The sequence below is a fragment of the Oxyura jamaicensis genome, chromosome 5 (genome assembly GCF_011077185.1).
Source record: "Oxyura jamaicensis isolate SHBP4307 breed ruddy duck chromosome 5, BPBGC_Ojam_1.0, whole genome shotgun sequence".
NCBI classification, from domain to species: domain Eukaryota; kingdom Metazoa; phylum Chordata; class Aves; order Anseriformes; family Anatidae; genus Oxyura; species Oxyura jamaicensis.
The window spans coordinates 43,854,929-43,873,967 of record NC_048897.1 but is presented as its reverse complement, the minus strand read 5'-3'; the positions used below and the strand labels follow the sequence as shown (position 1 = coordinate 43,873,967).

Here is a 19,039-nt window from a genome sequence, read left to right as displayed (position 1 = left end):
CGGATTATAAAATAAGTAAGAAAACGGGGCACCTGCAAAATACCGAGCGCCTCCGGGCAGGCAGAGTCCGCGCTGGTCCGTCCCCGGCCGCTGCCGCCGCCGAGGTCCCGGCACCGGGCGCCGCCTGCCAGCAGATGCCCCGTATCAGCGCCGTGCTCCCCCTCCGCCTCGCGTGTCCCCCCCCCACCCCCACAACGGCTCCGGGGAGCCCCGAGCAGCCCGGCCGGAGCCCGGAGCAGCAGCAGCAGCAGCACCGAGGGAGCTCCAACCGGCCCGGGGCGCACCGAGCCCCGCGGCTGCCCCTACCTGCGAGCGGGCACGGCGGCGGCTGGAGCCCGGCGAAAGGCGCCCGCCAAGCCCGGCGGAAAGTCCCGGCCGCCCTGCGCCGTCTCCCCCCCGCCCCGCACTTCCTCTCCCGCCCGCTCAGGCTGGAAATCCCCGGCGAAGCCCGCTGCGCGCCCGGCTCCTCCCCGCACACACAGGGGCGGGCCCGGCTCAACGCGCAGGCGGCAGCCGGGGGACGGGCCTTGCCCTGCCCGCCTGCACCTGATGCCGCTGTGCCCCCCCCCCCCCCCGCACCGGCACCACACCGCAGCACCCCGGGCTGAGGGGCTGGGGGTCCCGGGGGCTCGGCCTGAGGGGTTTGGGGCTGGGGGGGGGGACGGGGACCGTGAGGGAACGCGGAGGAGAGGAGCCGGCGCAAAGGGTCGCTATGGAAGGCGGTCGGCTTTATTTAAAAAACGCCACTGGGGGGGGGGGGGGGGGAGGGGGGGGGAAAAAAGCAAAAAAAAAAAAAAAAAACACCCCACCCAACCCCCCAGAGAGGGGGGGGGGGAGGGGGAGAAGAGTCTGGAAAAGCTGAGGAAGGAGCCGGGGGCAGGGCGGCTCGACCACCCCCCTCAGGGGGGCTCCCCTCCGAGGCGCTGAGGGGAGGAGGAGATGCTGCCATCCCCTGCGGGCGGCCGGCCTCGATAGGTGGTGTCGCGCCATGTCGCGATGAGGGCAGGTGCCTGCTGTGAGCAGGGGGGGCGGCCGCCGTGAGGAGCCGTGCGGGTCCTGGGGGGGCTGCTCAGGGACAGGTCGGGGCGCGGAGAACCGCGCGGTGCGGGGCTGGTTTCGCCGGGGTGAGGCCAGCGTCCCTTTTGGACGCTGTTTGTCCAGGGAGGATCGGCCGGGTGCGGGATCCGGAGCGGGCAGGTTCCGCCACCGGCAGCATCCCCCTGCCCGCGTCCCCCGGCGCCGTCCCCGCCGACCCGCTGCCATCCGCATCCCCCGCAGCGGTGCAACGCCCACGCCAACCTGCCCGGCGAACCACACGTCTCCAGCTCCGGCTGTGTCCTCGCCAGACCCTACACAACGAGGCTCGGCTAATCCCCTCCGTGCCTGCCGCTTCCCTCCTCGTCCCACTTGTCCGCTTTCTCTCCCCCCTCCCCGCTCCCTCCTCTCGCTGCTGTCCCCAGTAAGGGGCCGGCGTTGCTGTCAAGACAGCTGCGCCTGCTGAAACGCCGCCGTGAACCTGTGAGCAGAAAGACAAGCTGAGACCGAGGTCTTAAATGTTCCCGTCACTTGCTCGAGATTGCCTCGCTCTGGGAAGGCTGCTAGCACCGAGCCTGGATTTCTCCGGCGGCGGGGCTGCAAATAAGTAAATAAGTTTCTATCAGAGACAAACCTGCAATTTCCTTCCTTGCCACTCTTTTTGCTGTTGTATGTGTGTCCTCTTGTTTTGCCCTAGGAAAAAAAAAAAAAAAAGAAAAAACATAATAGGATTCCAGTGCCGGTAGCTCCAGCAGCTGTGCTAACGTGTTCTTCCCGAAAAAGAGACTGAAAACAAAGTCTTACACTATCTAAGAGATGTCAAACAGAGGCTTTCCATATTTAAAAATGTCGGTAGCTGAAGGGATAGAGACTTGGTCTGATGAAATGCCTCCCATTCCAAGAGCTTGGTTGCTTTTTTTCTTTTTCCTTATCACAATATTCCAAAGAATTCAAACACGTTTATTACAGCAAGCTATGTCGCCAGTGCCTGGCCTATAAGGGGCTTGGGATTTCATGGCATACACAACATTTTCAGTCAAAGCAGCGCCTGTCATCGCTGCTGCGGCACGCTGCACGTCCCCGCCACGCAGCGCTGCTGGCAGCAGTGCTTGGAGGACAGTCCTGGAGGGGCAGCTGCTTGGAGCAACGGAAATGATGGAAAAGTGACCCTGCATTCTAGCAAAATGGTTCAAAGAAGTAAAATGAGAGGGCATTGATTCAGAAAATTGCATGTGAGAAGAATTAAAATAAAAAAAAAAAAATCCATAGAAATAATGGTGGTCATCCATTAGAAACTTGAATAGGGACAGTTATCTGCAAAAACTGTGGAGAGTCAATATCATGTGATTAAGGGAAAGCATCATTTCTCAGGTACAGGCTGGAAAATATCACTGGGAAGAGGCAGGGCTTAAATGTTCTGGAGGGTGATGGAGGCTAGACTTGTCAAGCAAGCAGGGGGTCCATGGATGAGGATGCTATTTTAGGCCTCGTGTTAATAAGTGACAAGGGCCTTGTAGAAGGCCGTGGTATTGAAACTGAGCAATCATGGACTAATTCAGCTCCTGTTAAATTGCAAGAGGGACAAATTGTCCACAGCTTGGGAGTGACAGAACATGGAGAAACAAAGGACGCTCGTGATGGGGCTGAGGAGCCCAAAGCAGATTTTTACCCACAGATACCAAAAGAAACTGACAAATGAAAATACAATTTCGAAAACAATTTGTTCAAGGTTAGAAGTAGTGAATGGAGGAAGGCGGTGATGCTGGTAGCGTCAGGCCTGCCGCCTGGCCTTCATACGGGGGTGTATCTCTGTGAGAACATGACTGTGAGTTGCCAGCGCATAGAGCTGTGGAAAAGGCTTATGTGAGCCTATGATGCACCAGCTGGGGTATTTTTAGAAGAGACAGGGAAGTATTAACATGGCTTTACACAGCACTGCTGGGGACCCTCCCCTCATTTGGAAAATTATGTACGGTTCTGGTGACTTGTGATCAGAAAAGGTTGACTCAGGTTGCAGCAGGTGCAGCGGGGTGACGGGGCAACGGGGCTTCTGTGTTCTAGGCACGGAGCTTCAAGCACACAAGCTTGGCTTCCTTAGCTAGCCAAATGAAGGCTGCAAAAAGGCGGGATGATTCACTGTAAATACATTCAAAGAGTAAATATCAAGGAAGGAGAACTATTTAAATTAATGAAAGAATTATACAAGCACAAGGATGTTTGGTTACGAATCGGTTGTGAGCTTGGACTTGGACTGGAAAGCTTTCTGACCATGCCAGGAGTGAGCAAACAGTGCTCTAGGCACAAGTACCTAAAGGTTTTTAATCGGGGCATGGTACTGTGATATGTCCGAGGGGAATTTAAAGGGGACCGAGCTGCTGCCCTTTTCCTTTGTACCTCTACGATTCCCAAACTTCAGGGCTGCTTCTGGTCCTCTACCCCAGCTGCATTTGGCTTCTCAGGGTTTTCTCAACTGCCTCTGAAGCACTGGAAATTAGTCAGAGACAGGATGTAGAAAGGACACTGGTGACATGAAATCGTCAGGTGGTTTGTGGTGCATCTTGCTCATAGCCGTATGGTTGAGCTGATTGACAGATCTGGGTCACGAAGAAATCTTTCCCTCAGGTGAGGCTGACCGGGGACTGCTTCCCCTTTGCGCCCACCCCTGCCAATTTCTCAGAATCTTCTGGGAAATTTACTTGGCAAATATCTTGTTGCAGGGATACTGGTGTCACCTCCTGTCACAGTCCTCTGTGGTACCGTGGTCTTTTGCTGCAGCTCTGAAGTTTATTATCCAATACTCAGAAGTGTTTTGTGACCCTGGATGAATGGGGTTTGCAGAAAAGGTGTTCTGTGAGATGTCCTAAACAAAACCTCCACTGCGTTACTGCTCACCATTGTAGGGAGAGATCATTTCCAGTCCTATCCTTCACAAAACAACATCAACAGATTATTTGTAATACTGGAGGTGAACCTGGGAGGATAGAGAGAGGACAGCACCCATTGTTTCTCGTGTGAAGCATTTTCCTGCAATTAACAGTCATTCAGCTGAACTATTGTAGCTGGTGATGATAGAGTACGTCCTTATTAGCCCTGCTGTTTCAGGTGCATTTTGGCACTGCTTCTGTACATAATGCTACCTCTAATGTTGTGAGCTGTGTGCATTGTGCCTGCCCTCTCCACAGTTTCTGCAGTGTGTTATCGGAAGGCGATTGTGTCGCGTTCCTAATCGATACCTACTGTGCATTTGAGCAGGACTTAACACAAAACAGCTTCTGCATCTGGCACTGGGGAAGCTTCTTGACTTGCAGCTTCCTCATCTTACGCTATGGATTGAAGGTGTTAATTAACAGAACAATAAAATCATTAAATTTATATTCCTTTGTATCGCTGAAGAGAACCTGTATCGTGGGAATACACATTAATTTGTTGCATCCTATACATGAGATAAAGATTCCCCTGAGTTTATTTCAACTGCTGCTAAGCAGGAAAGTCTAATGTGACAGCCCTCTTGCTTAAGGAAAAAAAAAGATTTCCCCTGCCCAAGCAGTGATTTGTACTTTAAATTCCTAGAAAGTGATGGCTTTTTAAATGACAAGCATTTGAGGAGAAACATTCCCTAAGTCTTCCAGAAGTTAAGGAGTATGCTATGTGACATTTTTTCATTTCTTTCAAGCTAATTGTAATTCTCATGTCAGTTTATACACATCCTTCACGATTGACAAGAAATATTAGTATGACATATCACAACTGTGTCTCGGTAATCTTAGAGCTTTCTTATTCTCTTGCTGAGACCATTTAAAAAAAAAAAAAAAAAAAAAAAAGAGAGAGAGAGAGAGATCCCCAGTCTTGGGCTCCCCCACCACCAAGACTGCCATTGTGCCTGTGCCAAATTGGCTTTGGAGTCAAATGAAAATTTCGAGTGGATGTCCAAAGATGCCTGTAGAGTGGGTCACATAAACTCTAAGTTGTACTTGGAAGAAGAGACAAGGCAAGTTACTACAGCGGGGAATTACTAGAGCAGAGCAATTCTTCAGCTACACGTCTGTGCCTCAGTACATCTCCAGATCCAGAGCTGTGGTGGGAAGAGTGCAGACTCAGCAAGACCTGCTCTCCACCATATGGAGATTTCCCTGTGACAGCTGAATCCGAATATAACCAGTAAAAGCATCTTAAAGGCTGCTTTGTGCCTTTTGAGCAGCGTGAAGCAGCTTTATTGGGATCAAAGATTTGGTCCAAAAGTTTTCCCCAGACATAAGATGTCTGTTATGATACTAGCTTGTAACTAACAAGTGCAAGGATTCTATTAAATACCTGGCAAAGTAAAAGGCTGAGATGAATATAACAGCTGTATTAACTCAACTGGATGCCCTCATTTTCTGGGCGATACACCCATCTCTGAAAATATCTTTGGGATCTTTTCTCCATCAAGAACCTCAGAATGTAATCACATAAAGGAAAAAAGCCTCTCCCGATATTGGCAGAAAGACCAGATGAGTATTCTTTCAATGCTGAGAATTGCTCATTATTGTAGAAATTGTTACTGGCTCTTCACAGTAATCAATAATAGCTGTTTCTTCAGGGTGACACAACTATTTTTACTTTCACCTTTTCTGCATGTAGTCATGGGAACACGAACCAACCTGTGAGAATCAGACTTAGGAACAATTTGAGCATTTGAGGTGACGAGGAGGTGGTCATTGAGTCTCATCGCTTCCCTGGATTCCAGCTTAGCTGTGTGCCTCATCCCCAGCACCATGAGGGCATCACAACAGATTGGGTTCCAGTCATGCCAGCCAAGAGGCATGCTTGTTCCCCTAATATTGACACTGCTCTAGCAAGTTTTAGAAGGAGATTTCAGAGTGGTCTTGAAGATTGCTTGAGCCCCTGGGTGCTCTTCTGTCATAAGCAAACTGCCTGCAAAAGGTGTGTTTCCAAACCCTGAAACCCAACTTTATCAACAGCCTGATCTAGGCAGACCAGCTGGCCTTGGTACCAAAGAGGTTACTGCAAGATGGAGCCTCAGTGTTTGCTGTGCAGTAATGCCAGCAGATTCCTGGACAGAATCCAGTCAGTAGCAATAATCATGTAAAGAATAGTTGTTCTAGAAGCCTAGAGGAAAATAAAACTTCCCTTGTCAACGTTGTTCCCTTGGGAGCTACAGCTCTTCATCGTGGAGCCCTGATTCCCTGTGTTAAATCGTGTGAATCTTACCCTATGTGTATGACAGACACTATCGTCTTATTGAAGGATGTTCTGTCCCAGATCCAGGTCTTACAGGTACAGTTTTGGGACTTGTTTCATGACATTAACAATTCCCTGTCAGCCTTTGTCTAATATATAGCCAACAATCTAGTGGATCCCCAAGTGCTGGATCCAAGACTTATATCTGCACCAATATCATGTCCTTCTGTCTCTCTGGATTTTAGCATACAGCTTGTAGTTTCCTGATGGTCTGCCTCTTGTTACTCAACATTTTTTTCCCCACTATTCTTGGCAGTTTTCTCACCTTGTATAATAAATAGCAATTCAGATTTACAGTTTCGCAGCTACCATTCATTCTGCCTCATGATAATATGTGGAAAATGTGGTAACTCTAGGGGAAAAAATTGCCCAGCTGTTTGTCAGAAGATACCTCTTAGCTGGGAATCTGCTTATCCACCCGAGTCTTCAGAATTAGGAGAGGAAAGATCATCCTACTTGCTGACTGATATTTAGGATAATTTCACTTTCACCTGTATTTTTTATTGCAGGGTTTTGGGAGGTCTCTGCTCTCTGAATTTGAAGAAAATGACAAAAAGCCTCCGAGTGGTATCAAGATGAGAGCATCTGTCTTGTGATGCAAACAACTGACTATCTTAGCAACCACAACACACTGCACAGGTGAGATCCAAGACCATCTACTTAAAATGTATCTTCAGGGATGCATGATGATATTCAAATACTTTCCGTGTTGAGTTTCAGTATTCTCTGTATCAAATATGTTCAGTTTTCAAGTCAAAAAATAAATCTAAATGCTCTCAAGACAAATTCAGCCTAGCCCCTAAGAATCAAGCTTCTCTTCTTCTCACCTCTCACCAGCTATGATGAATGTTCTGCAAGCCACATTACACCCTAATCAACATTTGCATAATCTTTACTATCTCTATGATTACAGTATGAGGGGGTTATATATAAGCTAGACAGTAATTAAACAGAGCTAGAAAGAATCCAGCTCCAGTGATTAGCATAAAGAAGCAATGACTCAAGAGCAGATAGACCGGGGAGAAAAGCAGAGAAGGAAAAATGTGAGTTGGCTATCAGGATAAGGTTTCTGGTGAGCCTGAGAACTGGAGAGCTGTGGGACAGCTCATATCAGTGTGGGGACAAGGAAGGAGGAGGCCTCGTGGCCTGAGGAGGGCCAGTGCCAGATAGTTGTGGTGAGTTGTGGTGTTGGGGGTACAGGTAACCCCTCCTCTAGCCTGAGGTGCTTTGTCATGCAGGACTATTCAGGCCTCTGGTGCAGACACACACCAAGGCCCGAGCAGCAGGAAGAAGCCAGACAGAGCTGTTGGACTTTAGGTTACCAAACAACCCCAGCTACTCAGCTGTAGAGGCTCCTGTTTGAAAACTGGAGCAATAACAAATGAGTTCTGTTGGCACCAATGCACACAAGAGCCATGTCCACTGGAGAAGAAGCACCTCCTCTTGTGCCCAATATTGAAAGACCTGTTGTGGAAATGGTGAAATATTAGCTCAGAACCTGCAAAGGTATGAACTAAAAGTATTAGAAAAATTCCTTTGGAACCTTCAGATGACTGGAAAGAAATGTGCCTGACAAAAATGGCTTAAAGTTATAAAGAAACCCATCTTTTTCTACAAGAAATGAGTGACCTACTGCTGTTGGTAGTTGTCATCTCCCATAGCTGTGGGATGGCATATCAATCACAGGCATCTACCCTGCAGAAAAGTGGACAAAGAAAGGTAATACTTAGCAGGAGCTTTTCTCATTACAATAAAAAAGAGCTCCTTTGAAACTCAGGAGAGATGCTGAGGCTACAACTCTGTAAAGAACCCTTGGAGCAGCAGGAGATGTATGGAGAAGTCATCAGGTCAGCTTACTTAGGATCCACAGGAGAATGGGACAAGGGGATTTCACCAGTCACTGGGTCACCCCACAACAGTCCCCAGGTTCTTCACTCTTTTCGTTCTTCCTAGATTATATCCCAAAGACAAAAGAGCCCATGTCTAAGCCTGCACTCTTTTCCTGGGTTCAATTTCTAGAGGGTCTGCTCTACGGTGCTTCAACGTCCTGAACTAGCTGCATAACTTCAGTTTGCTACTTAGCAATGAAGTGTTTCCCTCGTGCAGACAGATGTGAGTTAAAAATGCACAAAATCTAATGTCATTTTTGTGTGGAACTGAAAGTTGCAAAAATATAAATTCTTCTTTGGCCTCGGTTTTACCTGTGCTGGTTGGTCTTTGTGCAATCTCTGCAGAATTAAATCACAATAAGCCAGAGCAGATGGGAGGCCCTAGCCTCTCCTGTTCTTTTAGAGATAATACATAGTCATAAAACCAAAAAATAGTATGCCTGCCACCTCCAATTTCCACAAGGTATTGGGAAACTTTCTGATCTGAGATGCAAAGTGGAAAGCTGTGGCATTTTCACTGACTTTCCTGGAGCTGCTCCCAGCCCATGCTGTGGTAACAGATTGCCGACTCAGCTGAGATCAGATTTTTTTTCCTCTAGCCAGGCCTCCCATTTCAGTGGTTGTGGAGAGAAGGTGGCAATCTGTGTCTTTTCCTGGAGAAGTTATTTCCTCCAGGTAATGGTATTGCTGCAGAAGTATAGCCTTGCATCTTTTATATACTTCAGGAAATTCTTTATTTGTAAGAAGGGCATATCTAAAACTCAGACACCTTTGAGGAGCTACAAATTGCCAATTCTCCCAATTTTTATCATAAGTTTTCTGATATTTGAGGCTTTTTCCTCAAAGTACCAGCTTCTGGAGTGATGTGATTACACAAGAAGCTCTCATTTTTCTTTCACTTAAACAAAAAGGCAGTAATTTTCTTGCTCTCGTGGCTGCAGAGGGAAGGCTTCAAAATATAACCTGAGCGCACTGCAAAGGCTCAGAAAACAGAAGGCAAAGCAAAATGAGTTGAACATATATTCTCTTCTAAACTTTATAATTAGAAGCCCATGTCATTTTTTTATTATTATTTTAAGATGTGACTCATGATTTTTAAATTATTTGATTTGGCAATACTATATAGATTGACTATGCTCTTGGATAAAATTCTTTGTCACGCTAAAGGCTAAACTGAGCCAAGAGTAAATTCATTATAAACAATTACATATATTGTCTATTCTTGGCTTTTTTAAAACATCATCTACTCTTTACAAAAACTCTATAACACAATGAAGACTAATGGAAAAGTATAGCTTTCATCCCAGCCAAGACCCAGTATATGAAAAATACAAAAATTGAAAGGCCCGACAGAAAAATAAGCTAATAAAACTTGAAATAGTTGAGATTTATTTCTTTACAGCGTAACTTCTCCTATACCCACAGGACCACATTCTGTTCTGGGTTACACTAGGGTAAATCCAGAGTAAATCCAGTAAAATAATCTGACTTTATTGGCCACAACTAATATATTTTGCAGTGAATTGATATCAGTTCTGCTGGGTGTATTTGTCATTCCATTTCTAGTTGCAGCATTTATATCAAAATCTAGTAAGAACAGTGTGACTGGGGAATTGAGGAAGAACTAACATTAAGCCTGAGTGTGCAATTTCTGTTTGACTGATATCCCTTCTGTCCTGCTTCTGATTATTAATTCTGAAGCCTTTAATGATGTGATCACATTCTTCCCACAGGATCATCTACCTCTCTGAGTAACAGATCGCTCTGCTGGGGGTAGGTCTGCACCAAGAGAGATTCTTGACTTCCAGATATCTGTTTCATCTTAACCTTAAGAGGTACTTGGAGCTACACAAACTGTGTCCAGCAGAAAGTAGGTGAGAATGGGATATTTGCATACCCAGCTGGTAAGGAGTCCAATATTGCAAAGAGAGTTTACCATGTTCTGCTTCAAATACCTTGAATGAGAAAGAAAAGCACATGGCCTGAAAAGAAAAAAAAATGACCCAGGAGGCAACCTTGTAGTTTTCTGATCTATAATCAGAGGTTGTTAGCCATTGCTCTTGGCAAGGTCTTTGCAGGGACAGATGTACTCTATAATCAAAGTTAAAATACTGATAATGAAATTTATTTCTAAAGCCCCACATAATTTCCCCAAAATATCAGAGCAAAATGAAGCCCTTGCTGGGCTGATATGAAGATGAACTTAATGTTTGTGAAGCCCTCCAAACCAGCAGGGATGAGCACTGGAGAAAATGTTAGGGCTTGAGCTACCATATTGCCAATATAAAGCAAGGGGAGTAAAAGTCCTAGATGTTAACTCTCACACCCTCCAATTCCAAGATCACTCATCCCTCAAACTGCCCTTTAAAATCCTGGTTACTTACTAAAAATCACCTGGATGTGATTCAAAGGGCAGAAAAGAAGGATGTGCCAGAGGAAAAAAAAAAATATATATATATATATATATGGCATCCTTAGCTAGGAGGAAATAGATCTTTAAAGAAATAGGTCTTTAAAGCAAGTCTGTATAACATGCAATAAAATCTGTAGGGGACAACTCATTAAATGCTGCAGATAAAACAAAATGACTAAGGGATCCTCTGCCTCTCTCTTGTACCAAAGAAATGTGAGTCCTTTGGAAAAAAAATAGTGTCCCATTAAGAGCTGCCTCATAATGCAGTCTTTATTCTGTCATTTTTCTGAGTCACCTGAATTTGTGAATCACCTGAACTTCAACCTCATTGTCACTTGCACGTATAGATTTCTATTCTGGGGAGTGGGGAAGGAGTTTTAATACTTTTTTTTTTTTTTTTTTTTTTTTTTTTGATGTGGCATCTGGAATCATTCATATCCTCATGCTCAGGAAGAGGTGACTCTTTAGATCCACTCCATGCACTTCTGCTGCTTGACCTAATGGAATATCTGCTCACAGTATTACAATGCCCTGTAGTCTGGATGCGAGAGCACCTATCCTGCCGTCACAGCTTCACAGCTATTCATTGACAACAGAACAGGGAGGCTCAGCAGCCAGACTGCCTGTCCGTGCTCTGGTGGGGGGGTATCACACACCTTGATGGGCATTCCCCTAATACAGGCCTTTCTGCATCTCTGCCCCATTCTTTTCTTTACATCCCTGGCTTACTCTTGTGCTATTCACTTTTCCCACTGTTTTCACTTCACTCTCCATTGCTTAGGGATCTCATCCTCATCCCAGTTTCTCTGATGACCTACTTGTAACCTCCATCTCTGGATTTGCCATCCAAGTATGGTTCTCAATGGCTTTTCACCAAGGAAAACTGCCTTTCAATGAAGTTAATTCCTGTTTCTCATCCCTATTGCTAATTTCCCTTTTCTTTTTCTCCCTCTCACCTCTAGGTGAGATGCCCCATACCAGGGTACCATTGTGAAATCTTTGAAAAAAAAGAATATATGTATACATATATATATATATATATATATAAATATATAAAAAAAAGGAGGTTGCTGAAGACTGCCATGGTACAACCTGACCTCTGGCTTGGTACCACCTAACACAAGTATTGAAATGCCACAAAAATACTTTCAGAAGTAAGGGTTAATATGGTTGCCTGTAATTCAGGTTCACAATTTCTGTAGCCCATTGCACGGTACACTTCACAGAACTTACACAACTTTAAATAGTTATAGGAGGAAACCTGAAAGGCTGGATCCAACAATTAAGAATGTTAACATGTGTTCCTGTCTACTTAAGAAATCAAAGGAAAGGGGCTCATTAGGCTTGACACCATCATTCCTGGAGACTCCTAGACTTGTTTTTACAACCTAAATGAAATGGGAGGAGTAGTCTGGTGAGGATATTTATTAGAAGTGAAGATATACGATGAAATGATTTGGTAAATCCAGGGGCTCATTACATCCTACACCCTTAAAGAATCAGGCAAAAATCACTACTTTTCTTGGGGCATGGTTGAAGGCCTTTCCCCACTGAAGAAGATCAAGGATAACAGGTTTAGAAATCTAAAATTCATCTAATTTCTCAACCAAGAGAAAAAAAACTGATTTTACCATGAAGCTTTAGGAAAAGACACAACTTGCAAGTAAAAGGGTCAGAGAAAATATGGCATATCATGAAACCTTCTGTGATAGCAATAAGACACTTAATACATCAGTGTCAAATGTTTATGTCCTTGGTGTATTCCAGTAATAACTTGTGTAAGACTGTTTTTTGTCTCTAAGCTTATGTGTCTCTTTTCCCACAGTTCACAGAAATGCTGCAGTCTGGAATAAAGTTTGGAGGGGACAAAGACAAAACAAAACTTCATAAATTATTAGGGATAGACTGGGATGCTGGGACTCAGAAGTAGGTGCTGCAATCTCTGGAATGGAATATTTCCTCACACTTTCTCCTCCATCCTTTTTCCTTCCCTCAAGGATCTCTAATTATTTCATGCAGCAGAGAAAAGCTTCAAAAGGTTTGCGGGGTCCTCTCTTCCAGCATAGTTGCAGCTACGCCTGGATGCTCCGCTGATGGGCAGTAGGTGAATGGATCTCTTTGTCAAGCGCTCTAACCCCTGTCTCTTGTCTCATCTCCAGCAGCTGACACAGAAACAGCAGAAACAACAACAGAAAGACTAATGCAACAAAGCCAAGTTTCAGACATCTGGCTCCAGTTTGAATTTCAGATGGAGAAAGGCACTGCCTGGTGGCATGCAGTGAGATGTCTATGCCATGGGAAGGGGCAGATCTAAAGCTTTGTTCAGATGGTCTCTTGCAAATGTATCTGTGGCAGCGTAAGGAATTAGCTCTTTGCCCTTCCCCTACTTCTCCTGGTCTGAAAACCACTGCTTTCCCCTAGCAGAGCTGGCAGAGTTGCCCATGATGTAGCTCATCTGCTTCAGTGAAAAACCCACCTGGTCTGACTTTGCTCTTGAGTGGATGAACCACATTGCGGTGACAATGGTAATCTTGGGGAGAGACGAGGCAAACAGTTGAAAAGATGATAAAGTCCTAAATTGTTTCAGCTTCTTCTGAAGTGATAGTGTGCATCTAAGGATGTCTCCTCTTTCAGGGCCTCCTTCAGACTGTTTCAGGTAAGCCACACTTCAGCATACTGGCATTTGTGGATCCCCTCCCAACGCTCCCTTACCATCTGCATGTGCTGGGGGACCAAGGGAGCTAACACAGACCTGCAGGCTCTGTGGCTGGTGTATATCTGTGTTCTTATGAGCCCAGCTGTAGGACAGTCCTCCCTTCACAGGGAATAAATGCACTAACAATTTGAAGGCACTAGTAAAAGACAGGAAGGAGTCATTTACAAAAAACGTAAAAAATATACTTTTCCAATAACTTGTAGGATAGGGATTTTTTCTCATATCAATCTTACCACAAAGTTAGTCAGGCTTAGCCAAGAGCCAGTTGTTCCTAAAGGGAATATTCTTTAGCTAAAATATTGTTGTCTTTGTTACGTGATGGTCCAAAGAATAATTTTAAATTTGCCTTCAGCAAACAAAATCCAATAGCGGCAGAAAGGTGTGGGGAAGCCAGCTGGTGCCTGCCCAGCCCTCACGATCCGCAGACACACGCCAAGCCAGCAGACTGCCTTTTGAACCTGGAATGTTTTTACTATCGACTGACTTTGTTTTTGTCCTGTCTCCTGCCTTCCTCCCTCGTTATCACTATGGTGACTACCATATCACAGCCTGTCTCGTAGCCGTTGAAACCATCTCTCTCTCTCCCTCATTCATCTTTTCTTCCTTAGCATCCTTTTTCCCTTCAACCCAACCCTGCCCTTTAAATGAAAGGATCAGCTCTGAACCGGGGCTGAAGTCATCTCAGCTGTCCAGCCTGTCCCTGCTGCGTGCTTGTCTCATTGCTCATCAATCATCTCCTGAACTACCTCAGTTTGCCAAGCAACATTTTAAGGCAAACCAAAATAAGCAGCGGTTCACCTTGAAACACACACTTCCAACTGTGGCAGCCAAAGAGCTGACGGACAAGCAGCTGTACAACAAAAGGGAGGCAAACAAATGTCCTAAGGTAAACTTTCCCTTCTCTTACTACACACTCCTCTATAAATACAGGTAATAACTGCTCATCCATCTTCCCCTTATTGATTTAATCTGATGTCAAACCCACCTTTTCACATATTCTGGAAGAGATCCTGTTTTCCTCCACGTGTCACCTCGCATCACCTAGCACAGCGGCTGAGAGGAGCAGAGTTCAGGAATGATAACGAGCTGTGTTCTTTCTGATGCAAGACACAGCCCCAGAGGCTCGAAGGTGCTAACTCAACTCAAACTTGTTAAATGAAGTCCGAGGCTTCAGACAGCATCTCACACTTGCGTGTTTGCCTTAATGTATTGAAAGAGAGAGAAAATATTAAAAGCATCTGAGATGCAAAGGATCAAGTTAGGCTGTTATTTTTAACATTGCTTATTCCATTTCCAATTACCTTTTATCCCAATTTCCTATAGAAATGAGGCTTATGAGATCAACCAGGCAATGCATGCCTCTCCCCAACATCTTCTTTCCCCCATCAGCCAATCTCAAGAGAATTTAATAGAGAAAGTAGAGCTCTTCCGAGATAATTAAATTCTTACAGGATTTATAAAAGCCAGTGGCCAGGAAGCACAGAGTGTGGTTTGAACCTTCCCAAGTTGACCTCTGGTGCTTTTTCTCCCATTATCCAAGTCCTAGAATACCTCTTAGCTTTCCTGTGTGAGGAATGTTGTCAGGGAGAAGAAAGGGGAAGTGAGGTGCTTGGGGAAGCGGAGTGCTTTGGTGGGCATGCACAGGGTGCATCAGCTCATGCTACATGCAATAGCCACCCGGTGCCACCGTGGTAAAGGCCGAGCACAGGAGCCCTTCCTGCTGTGTGCAGACAGCACGCCCAAGGAAGGTGGTACAGGGACGAGGGCAGGTTAACGCAATGCCAAGAACATGGGGGAAACAAACAAAAACAAACAAACCAAAACAAACAAACAAAAACAAACAAAACAAAACAAACAAACAAAAACAAACAAAACAAAACAAACAAACAAACAAAACAAAACAAACAGGAATCTTCTCGTGTAGCTGTGTGGCTGCAACCATGCTGCTGTGAATGACAAACTTCAGAGTGGCACAGCTCATGGTCCAGGCAAGGACTGCCCAAACCCTGCTCTAAAGGTCTGAAGTCTGACTTCCATGAGCCAGAAAAGGAGATTGGACATTAGGGGACATGTCATCCTGGAAATGTCTAAATATAGCTTACATTAGATGAACACGGGGTGCTGACAATGACTGCCATGAACGTGCGACCTTAGTATAAGGATGAAGAATTAATCAATTAAAAATGCATGATAGGAGCTAGCGGGCAATGAGGGAGTGCAGAAAGGACTGCGTGAAAGCCAGCGGGGAGCAGCTGTAGCCCAATTCTTCTGCCTTCAGCGGCTGTGCTGTGTGGTCCCTGGTACCGGTGTCACGTCTGCTGTCCCACCCCTGTGCAGAGAGCCGAGGTGAGCCCCGAGCTGTCAGGAGCTGCATGAACGAGCTGTAGTCCTGTAGTGAAATGATAGCAGAAAAAAAAAGAGGTTTCCTAGTGGAGTATGGTCAGCTGGTAAATGGCCAGCAGTGGGAGTTGGTGGGTCCCATCCCTGGAGCATGGCCAGTTCTGGAGAGTCTGCTGTGGCTAACGGGGAGGTGCGAGACCTTGAGAGAGCACCTGCTATGGGGGCATGGAGCGCGGAGTCTGCCCCTTCCCCTGGGGCTCCCCTTCCCCAGGGAGCTGCTGCTGCTTCAGCACAGCCCTCCCTCCTGTTCTCTACGGCCACAAGCGCAGCTCGCGAGGCCCCCAAAGAGAAAATCGCTCATGATAGGGGAAGGGATGGGTTAAAGAGGAGGAGGAAATGACAAGACAATCTCAAGAGAAGCCTGGAGCAGCAGAAAAGCAGGGAAGCCGTGAAGTGCAGGGACGATGGAAAGGAGAAAGAAAGCCAGCCAGCTGAAGGCAGCAGAAAAGCACTGGAGAGGCCAGGGAGGCAGGACGGCCGAGGAACATGGAAGAGCACAGTATCATTTATGCTTTATGCAGAGATAACAGAAGACCTGAGTATAATTCACTTAAAAGTCAATACTGCCCTTTACGTGATAGGAACATAGATCTGCAGAGAAACAGGCTTCATTATTTTTCCTGCTTACAGAATGACCTAATATCGGGGAAAGCCACTCTTTGGCTGGCTGTTATAAGGTACTGGAGGTGACAACAACTGTCCGCTTTGGCGAAAAGGGAAAAGGTTATTTTAAATGGGCCAGAGCAGACATTGTTTTCTTTTGTTCCTCCAGAGGAAAAAAGACAAGAGCACACAAATGGAGAGAGAGAGAGAGAGAGAGGGAAGAGCTGCAGAGACAGAAAACACAGCATCTGTTTTGGTGCCGACTCTTCCTCTCCATCTCATTGTGAAAGAAAGGGCACAGCACGCAGCCTTATCATTTCCTTTGAGATGATTTGTTCCAGTTTTCAGCCGTTCAGGGCACAGCTCAGCCTGTCTGAGCACCCTCACAGCACTGTAACAAAAATACAGTCATGTCTCTGGCTGATCCAGACTTTGAAACAGGGGCAAAAGGAGACAGAGGAGAGAGGAAGAAATAAGCAGAGGGAAAAAGAAAATAAGACGTAAAAGTCCACCCTGGTGGAAATTAAGATTTCAGCCAATTCCTTTACCTCAATTTCCCTGACTAAATCATTTTTCCAGAAGCAGGTGGAAGAAACCCATCAATAACTCAGTGGTTGCTGGAATTTGAGAAGAGCCTCAGCAGGGCAACCCAAATAGCAACAACCTCCTCACCAGTCTGTCCTCCTCACGTAGTGCCTGCTGCAGACCCCAGATGGGCAGAAAACCCCCTTTCCCCAATCTAGTGAACCCCTCAGCTGTGAACCCTGTGGCAATAGGTCTTTTGCTCCAATCTATTCCATTTATTTTTTTTAATTACTTTCATTAAAAAAAACAACAACGACAAAAAAAAAAAAAAAACAAAAAAAAAAACATAGTACATGATGCACTGAGTTGAACCTTGTATCACCCCAGATACCTTAAAGGTGTTGTTTTTTGCATCTCTACCCTGCTTTATTAAACCAAAACCTGCTTTAAGTTAAGGCAGCAGACTGCAAAAAGCCCAAGAGCTCCTGTACATCCTCCCATCCCCTGCAAAGGGAAGGGGCCTCAAGAAGAAGGCTGCTGCATCCCCTGCCCAGCACTGCAGTGCTACCCCAGCCTTTCCCACCTCCAAGTTCATAAAAGGGCACTTCTGTGTTTCTTGCAGCACCCCACTGAGGCACAGCTCCCTCCGTGCCCTGCAGCACAGCGGTCTGGATGCTCACAAAAGAGAGACACCAACCCCATCACAGAATGGCTGAGGCTGGCAGGGCCCTCTGGAGGCCACCTGGTCCAACCCCTGCTCAAGCAGGGACGCCCAGAGCAGGCTGCACAGCCCCTGGAAAGGGTCTGAGGAGCCTCAGAGCCCCTCATAAACCAGATCAGAGCTTGGCCCAAAACAAGGGAGCACAGGAGAGTCACTGCAGAGTGAGGTTGTCCCCTGGGAATGCTCACAGGCTCTGCCAAGTTCACATCTCCTCACCTGGAATGAAGGAGGGCACGGCTGCCAGGACATGGCAGGTGGGTTGGATCCTCATGCAGGTGATTTGGATCCTGTTGTTGCTTCCAGGGTGCATATCACATGTGTGTCCTGAGGGAAGAGCACAGGCATGGTCTTAGCATCACATTTTCAACTCTAAGGCTGAAGCACCTCCACACATATGGAAACATCAGGTGTCCAGCAAATTCTCAGTTTGAAAGCCAAGGTGGTCTTTTGGCTAGGTTTTAGCTCAGGAGGGATTTTCAGGATCGTGATTTCCCACTTACCCTGTGCAGATCTGCCACTCGCTGTTCGTGTGCTTCCACTGCAAAGAGGGTAGCAGCACCTGAGGAACCACCTGCTGCCTATGGGGATCCATACTTCTGTGTCATTTTCTTATTCAGTTGTTAAGTGACAGGCTGAGGATCCCGGTTGCTAATTTTCCTCTCCCCGTTTCTTACCATGGCCAGTCCCACCTGAGTCATGCCAGCAGAAACATATTGTAAAAGTACAAATGTGAGAAAAAATGAGTTGTTAAAATGTTGGCCCTGAAGTACTGAATGAAGCAAAGAGAGCCTCCTGAGAAAGCCTGCTCTGCTGTGTTTTATTAAACAGAAAGAACTTGGAGACACCAGAGAGCCAGCTATTTGCCCAGGTCCCAGCGAAGAGATTTGATTTTTCATTTTCTCTTGCCTCTGCTCCCTCTACTTGCCGGGAAGGGAGGAGGATATAAACGTCTCTCTGGTTTGGCAGGAGGGCCCTGTTCAGACCCTGACCAGGCTGCTGAAAACTGAGGAGGCTGCTGGCAAGAATCTGCATCTTAATTTTATGCCAGCAAAACTGAAAAAGCTAAACAGATTTTTACCTCCACCCCCCATAAACTTTGATGCTCTGAATTGTTTTGGTCTCTGCTTTTGCTTTGGGGCTGTCGTCTTTCTGAAAAACCCGGGTGTTGCTTCAAGAGAAGCCTTGGGAGCTGAGGGAGTGTTAATGCCGAGAAACATAAGTAGCCAAAGAGCATGCTGGCTGAAGAACAAACCCAGTAATCCTTCACAGAAATTAACTTTTTACTGGAATAGAAGTTAATATTTTAATATACTTTTGAATGCATTTTTAAAGGTATGGAGCCAGGAGTTACATGAGTTCTCCAGCAGCTGAGGTGTTCTGGTTTCTCTAGGGTCCTCCCAAACCCCAGAGATGACGTGTGACACTGGGAGTTAACTGCAAACACCCACAGATGGACACCGGTCTTTTTTAGTCCTCAGTGCCATATCTTGCCCTTC

The 19,039-nt window shown here is 46.1% G+C and overlaps 1 protein-coding gene and 1 long non-coding RNA gene across 13 annotated transcripts in view; both read right to left on the bottom strand.

The window, feature by feature from the left end:
• TRAF3 (TNF receptor associated factor 3) overlaps nt 1–533 on the bottom strand; it is a 71,337-nt gene extending 70,804 nt beyond the window's left edge. For 11 of the 12 annotated variants that reach the window (XM_035326561.1, XM_035326572.1, XM_035326573.1 and 8 more), the window contains exon 1: nt 33–130. The gene's annotated coding sequence lies outside the window, so the exon portion shown is untranslated. Of the gene's footprint in view, nt 1–32; nt 131–309 lie in introns of those variants that run through there. The other variant, XM_035326571.1, reaches the window with a different exon arrangement.
• Nucleotides 534–3,063: 2,530 nt separating this feature from the next.
• LOC118168437 lies at nt 3,064–17,853 on the bottom strand. Its single transcript, XR_004751564.1, has 3 exons — nt 17,760–17,853; nt 14,280–14,494; nt 3,064–3,171 (listed from the first exon to the last, which is right to left on the bottom strand). It is a non-coding gene; the product is annotated as an uncharacterized LOC118168437 (long non-coding RNA).
• Nucleotides 17,854–19,039: the final 1,186 nt, after the last annotated feature.